The 9946-nt window shown below is 41.6% G+C and overlaps 1 non-coding gene across 1 annotated transcript; it reads left to right on the plus strand.

Moving 5' to 3' along the window:
- Positions 1 to 991: 991 nt before the first annotated feature.
- LOC116071682 lies at positions 992 to 1053 on the plus strand. Its single transcript, XR_004111071.1, has one exon. It is a non-coding gene; the product is annotated as a U7 small nuclear RNA (small nuclear RNA).
- The last annotated feature ends 8893 nt before the right edge of the window (positions 1054 to 9946 follow it).

Below are 9946 nucleotides of genomic sequence, written 5' to 3' on the forward strand. Positions count from 1 at the left end.
TGTCAGAAGCAGATATTTATACCCAATCAATGGACAGAATGCTGACTTTTGTGGTAGAATTAGGGAAAACCTGAAAGAAGCTGCAGAGGAGGGTGACCCTGTAGGAGGAACAGCAGTCTCAATTAACCTGGACCCCCGAGATCTCTCAGACACTGGGCCTCCAACCAGCCAGCACACACCAGCTGATATGTGGCCCCCAACACATATACAGCAGAGCCAGTGGGAGGTGGGTCTCCATGAGGGCTGACAGTTGCTGTGGGTGTAAGGCTTGTTTGTTAATAGTGTACAGAGTTTTACTTTATGATCTTCCTTCAAGGAATGTTCTCCCTGCTCACGCTAATGACTCCATGATGATCAGAAACAGCATGGTCCCAGGAAACCAGAATGTGTCTAATGTTTCTCTTTGAAATGGTAAATGTTGCAAACTTCAGGACATCTCTTAAGGCTGTAGCAAAGAACTCTGAAAACACGAGTTCAAGAATACATAAACAGGGTTTTCTCAATTATGAAAATATAAGTATACAATATGAATTGTATGAGGGGCTTCATGGACAGGAAAGAATAGACACATCTATAATAATGAGTCATTAAAAGAAAAGAACTAGTTAAAAAAAATCAAGGCTCATGGTTCAAGTAATAAAGGAGTACCAAGAAAAGAGGGAATGGTGATCTCAGGGTGGGATCCCACCAACTAAGCTTGTTGTTTGTGTTTACAAAGGCAGGCAGATCTCTGAGTTCAAGGCCAGCCTGAAAGAAATCAAGTTTGGGTTCAATCATAATGGTGCATGCCTTTGAATTCCTAAGGAAACAGCCTATGCAAATAAAAACCTGGCCTTTGGTCTGCAAGAGATGAGCTGTCAGAGAGTTTCTAGAATTATTCTAGCAGGTTTTGGGATTTTGGTTGGAAAACCCAAGAGCTATCCAGAGAACTTTTTGAATTTGCCTAGCAGGTTTTCTGACTTCGTTAGGGAAATCCAAGAGTTACCGAGAGAGCTATTACAGCTCTTTGAGAACTTTTCTAGCAGGTTTTCATACTATGGTTGGAAAACCCAGGAGCTCTCTAAAGAGCTTTCTAGAGCGCCACTTGAGCAGAGGACAGAGGTGCACCTGCCCTTGATTTTCAGTCATTTCTTTTGCTGCTTTTCCATTTACCCATTTCTCAGGACCCTCTTCCAAACAAAGGGTGGTCCTCAGCATTATAACTAGCTGAAAAAATCAATCAGCAGACTCACTTGATTGTTCCCTGCCTTGGCACACCATGATTACAAATTTGTACCCCAATCCTTCTAATCTATCCTGCCAAAAATGTTTTTAAAAAGGGAGCAAATAGGATTGCCCCATTATAGTTTAATGTTTATATTACAGCCACAAAGCAACTTTCAACAACTGTATGGCTTTTTCTTTCCAAGACTGAGATAGGGGACAAAGAGAATGTTCTATACAGTGGCCAAGTCTGGGGCACACAGGAAGATATGTGATTTTCAGTCATGGAGCATATTAAGAAAGTCAATGATCATATAGCCTGAATACTTTACTCTGGGCAACTTATGGACAACAAAATGTTTGAAGATGGTTTTTGTTTACAAACATTCATATCTTCTGGGGTTTCTGAGCACTAAGTATGTGATTATGGAGGGAAGGCTGTACCAATTTTTTATGATAAGACTTGTGGATTTTAGACTGGGATGGAATCAAAGTAAGGCCCAAGGCATCAATGAAGGTCTTATTGGCACAGGACTAGAAGTAAAGCAAGACTAAATGTAGGCAACCTAGTGAAATTGTGGGGAGAGAATGAGATGAGAGAGAGAGAGAGAGAGAGAGAGAGAGAGAGAGAGAGAGAGAGAGAGAGAGATCTAGGCTACAGTTTGGGGCCCTGAGTCTGATTCCCAGAACAACACAAAATTTACTGTAGATTCAGGTTCAGAATATAGCAACCCACCATTCAGAACAAAGAATATATTCCAAGACCTCCAGTGCTGACTGGAATGTAGGAAAATGAAATACTGTTTTAGTCTGAACAGTTGGCATCTATGATATGAATGTGGGTCATGCCACATCCCCACCTTACTTACTCTAGGATATTTTAATTTTCAAAGTCAACATTTCTTTTTCCTTTCACAACTTGTTTTAAGCTGGAACACCCAGGAGTAGAGGAATGGCAGTATCAGTTTTTGACATCACAAGGAGTGCTCCTGGATGTTCATGCTGGGGAGCACCTATTCCCTCCTGACCTTCTTTCCTGGTTTTGATATGTTACAGTGAAATATATGGTACAAATAAATGGTGTGTTGACAGGGCTGTGACTCAGTTGGAAAGAGCCTGTGTAGTATCCACAGAGCCCTGGTTTCTGTCCCCAGCACTGCAGTAATAACCACTATTAGAGAAAAACAGATGGTCCAGCCTGTATGCATGGTCAAAAAACTAGCGATGTTCCTTAGGGCTGGTGGTATCTGTGAAACATTTAGGGTGCCACTCCCACACAAATAGCCACTCTTGTAGATTTTGTACTAATTATTTTTATCTTTTGAAACTACCTACCTCATTGTAAGTTTCTGAATGAGACATTGTCATAACCCCTGAGCACACCCCCTCGAAAACCCTGTGACATTGTTTTACTTGTGCTTGTTCCTACTGTTCAAAATGAAGGGCTCTAGGCTGAACTACAACCAGTATAACCAATGTGACTTGCAGTCACCTTTCATTTCCTCAGCTACATTTGTGTTTTCTAATGTGTATCCATTCCTTTGTGTACCCACTATGGTCTTCTGTTCTCTGTTAGTAGACAACAGTGGGAGGTACTCCCTGCTCCATGTCCCTGGTACATAGGTGAAGATTTCTCTGATGGGCATATTTGGAACAGGCTCACCATGTCATAGAATTTGCACCTCCTCGACACTAGCCTCAGTAGAAGTGGCACAGATTGTACTGTGCAGAACCTCCCCATGGAGTTGCTGACTTCAGCATGTGATAGTTCCTGCCAACCACTGACAAGGAAGCACTCTATGAAATCCCACAGCTATTGCTTCTACAAGGCCCCAGACAATTGTTCCAACATGAGCTCATTGACCCACTCTACATTCTTGCCCTCAGTTCCCTTGGCTTGCTTCCAAGCCTGCTACCTCCAGATGCCATCTTTTCGTCAGTTCATCTGCTGGGATACTTTGGACTTGGCACTTCCTTAGACTCTGCACTAACAGGTTCTAAATTCTACAGAAGAAAGATGAAGACTCACTAATGTAGCTCTGACCCAGGCCCTACAACTCTCCCATAGCCAAGATTACATAGTATAGTGACAGTAGCTAAAAATAATTATTATATATTTGATATTTCAAAATAGCTAGCAAAAAGGAATTCTAATGTTATCATAAAACAGTAAGATGTATAGGAAGTGGTAGACAGCTAATTATCTGGATGTAATCATTCCACAGTGAATACATGTGGAATATTTCCACACAGCATGCTGGTCTGTGAATAAATGCTAATATGTGGCAATTTGGGCCCCCAGAAAAGATTAATCTGCTGTATACACACTTGTTTAGCCCTGAAGACCTTTAAACATGGACATTTTCAGTGATTTCACCCAGAACTATTAATTCTCAGAAGCAGTTATTGGATAAAATACAGCCTCTACCATTACCCCTGGCATTTATTTTGTATATGTGTATTTTTCTTGGAATTGCTAACCACATTTTCAAACATCATTCCCACACCCTTGTTCTGGTATAATAGACTAAAATGGCACACAGCAACAAATACTTTTTAGTGCTTAGCCATCAGAACCTTCAGTTTTATGCTGAAAAAGGGAAAAGCGAGTTAGTGCTTGTAGGTGAGAGCTAGGATTAGAAAATCTCTCCCACAACAGTGAGGTTTAAGGTATATTTTCAATCATTAAGTAAATCAAAGGCAGAGGAAACCACAGAACTCATGGAAAAAAGATGCCACTCATTTCTTCCTTCCCATATTGTCTGGGATTTTCTCAGATAAAAACTGACCGCTTATGAAATAGCTTAATTTTGAAGTTCCTATGGATGAGTGTGGTGATTTGAGTATGCTTGGCTCATGGGATGTGGCACGATTAAGAGGTGTAGCCTTGTCAGAGGAAGGTGTCACTGTGGTGGTGGGCATTGAGGTCCTATGCTCAGGCTCCAGCCAGTGCGGAAGTCTCTTCCTGGCTGCTTCTGGATCAAGATGTAGAATTCTCAGCTCCTTCTCCAGTACCAAGTCCATGCTTCCCACTATGATAATAATGGACTGAACCTCTGAAACTGTAAGCCAGCCCAAATGAAATGTTTTCTTTTATAATAATTGTTTTGGTCATGGTGTCTCTTCACTGCAATGAAACCCTAATTAAGAAAGATAAGCTACCAGCCCAAGATCCCATGGCTCTGCGATGAGGGGAGCCTTGAAACTGTGATATTCATTTTTAATCCTCCAGTGTGGGCTTAGGTGATATTTACACAACAGTCTGCTGTTTCCAGACTGTATACCAGGTTCCACACAACATATGGAATTAAATCCTAAGAACCATGGGAAAGAATATCTGGAACTCTTTTGCTAAGTGCTGCAGAGGTTCATTGGGGAAGAGGAATTCCCGATCAGTAGGTGAAATTGTAAGGATGGAATTTTCTAGTAAAGACTGAACCCACACAAGCTCCCAACAGCTCTACTATAAAGACATTAGATGTTGACTTGGTGGGTCTAGTCCTTTACAGGCTTAAGGAAATGCTCTCCTTCTTTGGTTGCTCACCTACTGAGTTGCAGTACTTCTCAGTGGTAACATTTGGAAAAGTAGCCTTGAGAAATGATAGTGTTGGTCTTGTACGTATCAGTTGATATGTTCTTCTATAGCCAGTAGGGTCAGTGTCTATCCTGGAAGCCAGGTAAGATACTGCCTCAGCAGTCTCGGGACTCTGGGACCTTGGGCTTAATTAAGGAGTGGAAGTCAGCAAGAATGGTCTACTGAGTGAATGCATTGTGAGTAGTCAGGCAGGGAGCACTCCAAGCTGGACGTACTACAGAATACGTTGGTCTGCTTTGCATAACTGTGAAAACATCTCTCCGCTACATGAGCCTAATTCTCCAGAAGCTTCTAGGACATACATAAAATTACACTTTTAAATAAAGGAATTTGAAGTTGACATCTGAATCACCTGTCATTGGAGGATCCATTTAGAATCTCTGGGGGGTGGGTAATGGAGCAATTTCGGGGAGTTTTTAAAACTTATTCAACTTTGGACTTTTATAATTTTAAAGAGGAAAAAAACTAGACCACCTTCCATTGAGTCTTCCCATTAAGTTGTTGGAGCCACTGCACCACCAAGCCTGTAAACAGGGCAGGAGTAAAACGTTTAGATGCAGAAGTAAGTAAATATTGCCTTTGTCAACTTGATCTGAGAAACTGGTTGGAGTCGTATGATCTAATGGGTATTCTGGCAAAGATTTTACAATATCTTTGTTTAAGGTATGCCAAATAAGTGGGTGATTTGTTTTGTTTCCTTAAAATTACCACAATGGTGAGCATGTTTTCCAGACTAGATATTATTTTAAAAGGTTGTGAGAATCATGTCCAGTAGAGGATTGTAGTGCAGAAAGGGCAGAGGCAAATGAAAGAGCAAAGCTGGCTTCTTGGGCTGAAACTCAGTTGTGTTGGATGGTGGTTTGCTGGGGTAAACGTGAAGGTTTCACTGAAGCAGACACAGGTGAAAGGATGTTCTGCTAAAGCAAGCACAAGAAAGGACACATGATGAAAGATTCTTCACTAACAACACACATGTATTGGTCAGCCTTACATTGCATAGTTGAGCTGCATTCACCATAGAGAGAAATGCACCAAAAATCTTCTGATGGTGTGTTACAATTTCTTGCTGCTTCTGCAGACTTGGGCTGATTGGCAGAATGATGCCAGCTGAGATAGACTATGGGCTGAGGCAAGACATGTGATGAGACAAGACCCATGAAGGACATGTAATGTTTGAAGGGAGTATAAAAAGAACTCAATGGACACTGATGGAGGAGAATATGAAGGATAAAGTCTATCATCACTCATGGTCATAGGAAGAGCAACATACACACGATTACTTGAAAAATTCTGTTGTACAAGCAATGATTGTTCAGTGCTAACCCCAGGATGGGTACAAGGATGTCTGAATTAGAGTCCACACCCAAGATGGCCAATAAGTGAGTACCATACTCATGCTCAGGTGAGGGCTTGTCTTCACCTCCCAGGTTCTTCAGCCTTTTTATTTTCTGAAGGACAATGAAACATCTTGTAATTCTTAAGGTGCTTTGACCTTCCAAGAGTGAATAAATAGGGAAAACAAGAATTCTGGCAGCCTGCATGCTGTCGTTGACTTCTGCTTCATAATGCTGACGTCCTAGAGAGGGTGTTTTCTCTGACCATAAAATATACTTGGTTTTGTGTGACTCCTAGGATCATAGAAATTACACTCTGGTTTTCTACATGCAGCACAGGAGAGCCTGCCCATGTCTGTGTAAATAAAACCACAGGGGTATAATGGCTAAATGTGTTATTTTCCTGAAATTTGTGGGTCTGAATTTCACATCAGTAACGACATTGCCTCTGAGGTAAACTCCTGGGATAGTTATGAACTCCAGAGAACAAAAGCTTTAGAGAAACCTTCACTTTGTTTTTGTTATTGTCAAAATTAGTGTTTCCAGTAAGAACTAAAAAGTCAAACCATCACTGGGTTCAAAAGAGCTACCTGGGAGCTGGCAACTGTGGTTTGAATTTGGACCACTGTGCTCCTCTGGTGCCAAAGCAACAGCCCAGGGCTCCTTAGAGAGTGGGCATGGCTGAGATCAACAGAGCACACTGGCTGCTGTGCAGCGCCTTTTACCCTGCCTGTCCTCGTAGAGTCTATTATAGCTTCTGCTCTCTCTGTACAAGTGCCTGCCTTCTCCTGTCATGTTCAATACCTACAGCAGAAAGGTGAGAATCCTCCTCCCTAGGCCTCTGGGCTCCCGGAAAATTGTTGTGCTTTGTTCACAGCTCTAAGGGAAATCCACACTCCTTGTGGGCTCCCTTTTCACATTGCTTGCTGTTAGCATGCCCAGACAGCAGAAAAATAATGCTTCTTCCTGAGGAAAAGAAAACACAGAATTAATAAGAAAAAAGTTATTTTGCCAATTGTATAGCTAGTTCCCTAAATGAAATGCTAGTTTTCCTACATGCCATAAAAATCAGTATTATGGCAGGGCAGTGGTGACACATACCTTTACTCTGCAGCACTTGGGAGGCAGAGGTAGGTCTATCTTTGATTTGAGGTCAGCCTGAACTACAGAGTGACTTCCAGGACAGCCAGAGCTACACAGATAAGCCCTGTCTTTAAAACAAAAACAAATCAGTATTATATATGCATAATACCAAATGATAGGTTTTATCATGTATTTTCATATGCATCTCTGAGGCATTGAGATCTCCTTCAAGCCTAACTTATTCTTCTGTTGTCATTTTTTCTCCTTAGTTTTCCAGGAACAATTTTTTGTTTTCAAGTCTTTTTTTTTTTTTTTTTAAATCTAATCATTTCCATACTTGACAAAACACATATTTCTGTGCGTCTAGCTTATTTCATTTAACACAATGACCTCCAGTCATCATAATCTATTCTTTATGGCTGCTAGATTGTGTGTGTGTGTGTGTGTGTGTGTGTGTGTGTTTGTGTGTGTGTGTAATGATTTGCATATACTTGGCCCAGGGAGTGGCATTATTGAAGTGGGCCTTGTTGAAGTGGGTATGACCTTGTTGGAGTAGGTGTGTCATTGTGGGTGTGAACTTTACAACCCTCATCCAGAAGCAAGTATTCTGCCAGCAGCCTTCAAATGAAGTTGTAGAATTCTCAGCTCCTCCTGAAGCATTTCTGTCTTGATGATAATGGGCTGAACCTCTGAACCTGTAAGCCAGCCCCAATTAAATGTTGTCTTTTTTTTATTAGATATTTTTTATTTACATGTAAATTTCTCCTTTCCAAGTTTCCCCTCCAAAAAACAAACAAATGAACAAACAAAAACAATAAGAACAAACCCCTGTAGCCTCCCCCCTCCCCATGCCTGCCACCCCACCCTCTCCCACTTATTGGCCCTGGCATTCCCCTACACTGGGGCACAGAACCTTCACAGGGCCGAGGTCCTCTCCTCCTATTGATGATCGAATTTGCAATCCTCTACTATACACATGCTGCCAGTACAATCAGACCCACCATGTGCAGTCCTTGGTTGGTCGTTGAGACCCTGGGAGCTCTAAGGGTGCTAGTTAGTTCATATTGTTGTTCGTCCTAAGGGGCTGCAAACCCCTCAGCTCCATAGATCCTTTCTCTAACTCCTGCATTGGGGACAGTTCAATGGATGGATGTGAGCCTCTACATCCATATTAATCAGGTACTGTCAGAGCCTCTCAGAGAGTTGCCTTGGTCATGGTGTCTGTTCACAGCAGTGAAACCCTAACTAAGACAGTGTGTGTGTGTGTGTGTGTGTGTGTGTGTGTGTGTGTGTGTGTGTGCGTGTGTGTGCTTGTGCATGTGTGCCTGGGTGCAAGAGTGCAAATATATATGCCAAATATTATTTATGTTTTTTATAAACATTCTTTGTTATATTGCCTATTTTTAAAAAAATATTGTAGTAAGCATGCATGTTCAGGTAACTAAGCTATAAATTTCCCTGGATTCTTTTGGAAATATACCTAGATGTGATATTGCTGAGACATAGGATAGTCTTATTTCTAGATTTTTTGAGGGGCCACTATAGTGTATTTTCCTAGTAGCGGCACTGGATTGTGAACACAGATACCGTGTGTTCACTTCTCACATCCTTGGCAGCACTAGGAGTTAGACATTCTCTCTTGAGTGAAATGAAATGTCAATACAGATTTGACTTCATCTCTTTAGTCATTTGCTCTTCTTTTGAGAACTGTTCAATTCCCTGGCACCATTTCCTGGAAGTATTTGTGGTATTTTTACTGTTTAATATTTTGAGTTTTTAAAATATATACTGCATTATCAATTACCTGTTTGTGGATTAGTTGTCAATTTTTTCCTCACATTCTGTAGTGTGCCTTGCCACTCTTTTTTCTTCCTTGTTGTAGACAAGCTTTATAATTTCCTACAATTTTTCAAATCTTACTGTAATTTCCTGGGCAATTGGAGTTTTCTCTTCTGGAAGCCTTCACCTATGACCATATTCTAAAAGGTTTTTCCTATATATCTTTTAGTACTTAGAAATTTTAAAGTCTTACATTAAGAGCTTTAGTCTAGGCCCATTTTCTCTCCACTGACTTTCTATGGCAGCACCAGCAGGGAGGCTCAGGCCACAGAAGTGGCAGAGTAGCTGGGGCAGGGTCCTTTCTACCTCCATTTATAATGAGGAGGGACTGCAGATCCACAAAGCTCTCTGCACACCTTTCCTGCAAGCAGAGAGTTTCTCTCCAGGGAGTGTTCTGACCCCAGATCTCAGGTGGGACCAGCTTAGAGGCACAGGCCACACAAGCTGCAGCCTTCATTCATCCATCTTCACCCAGGAGGGACAGCTGATCCAGACCCCTCTGCACATGGGTCCTGCCAGAGTAGAGCTGATCTCCCAGAAGTGTTGACACGGGCTTACAGACCCAGCCAGAGACAGCAATAATATCTAACACATCTAATACCAGAGATTAACAGATGGCTAAAGGCAAACACAACAAACTTACCAACAGAAACCAAGACTACTTGACATCATCAGAACCTAGTACTCCTACCACAGCAAGTCCTAGATATTCCAACACACCTGAAAAGCAAGATTTGGATCTAAAATAACATCTACCTTAAAGAATTACAAGAGAACACGAGTAAACAAGTAGAAGCCCTTAAAGAGGAAACACAAAAAATCCCTTAAATGTAGGATGCCGACCAGCAGCTTCCTACTAGCGTGGGTTTCCACGAACCGGGAATGTGAGGGA

This window comes from Mastomys coucha, unplaced genomic scaffold (genome assembly GCF_008632895.1).
Source record: "Mastomys coucha isolate ucsf_1 unplaced genomic scaffold, UCSF_Mcou_1 pScaffold22, whole genome shotgun sequence".
NCBI lineage: Eukaryota > Metazoa > Chordata > Mammalia > Rodentia > Muridae > Mastomys > Mastomys coucha.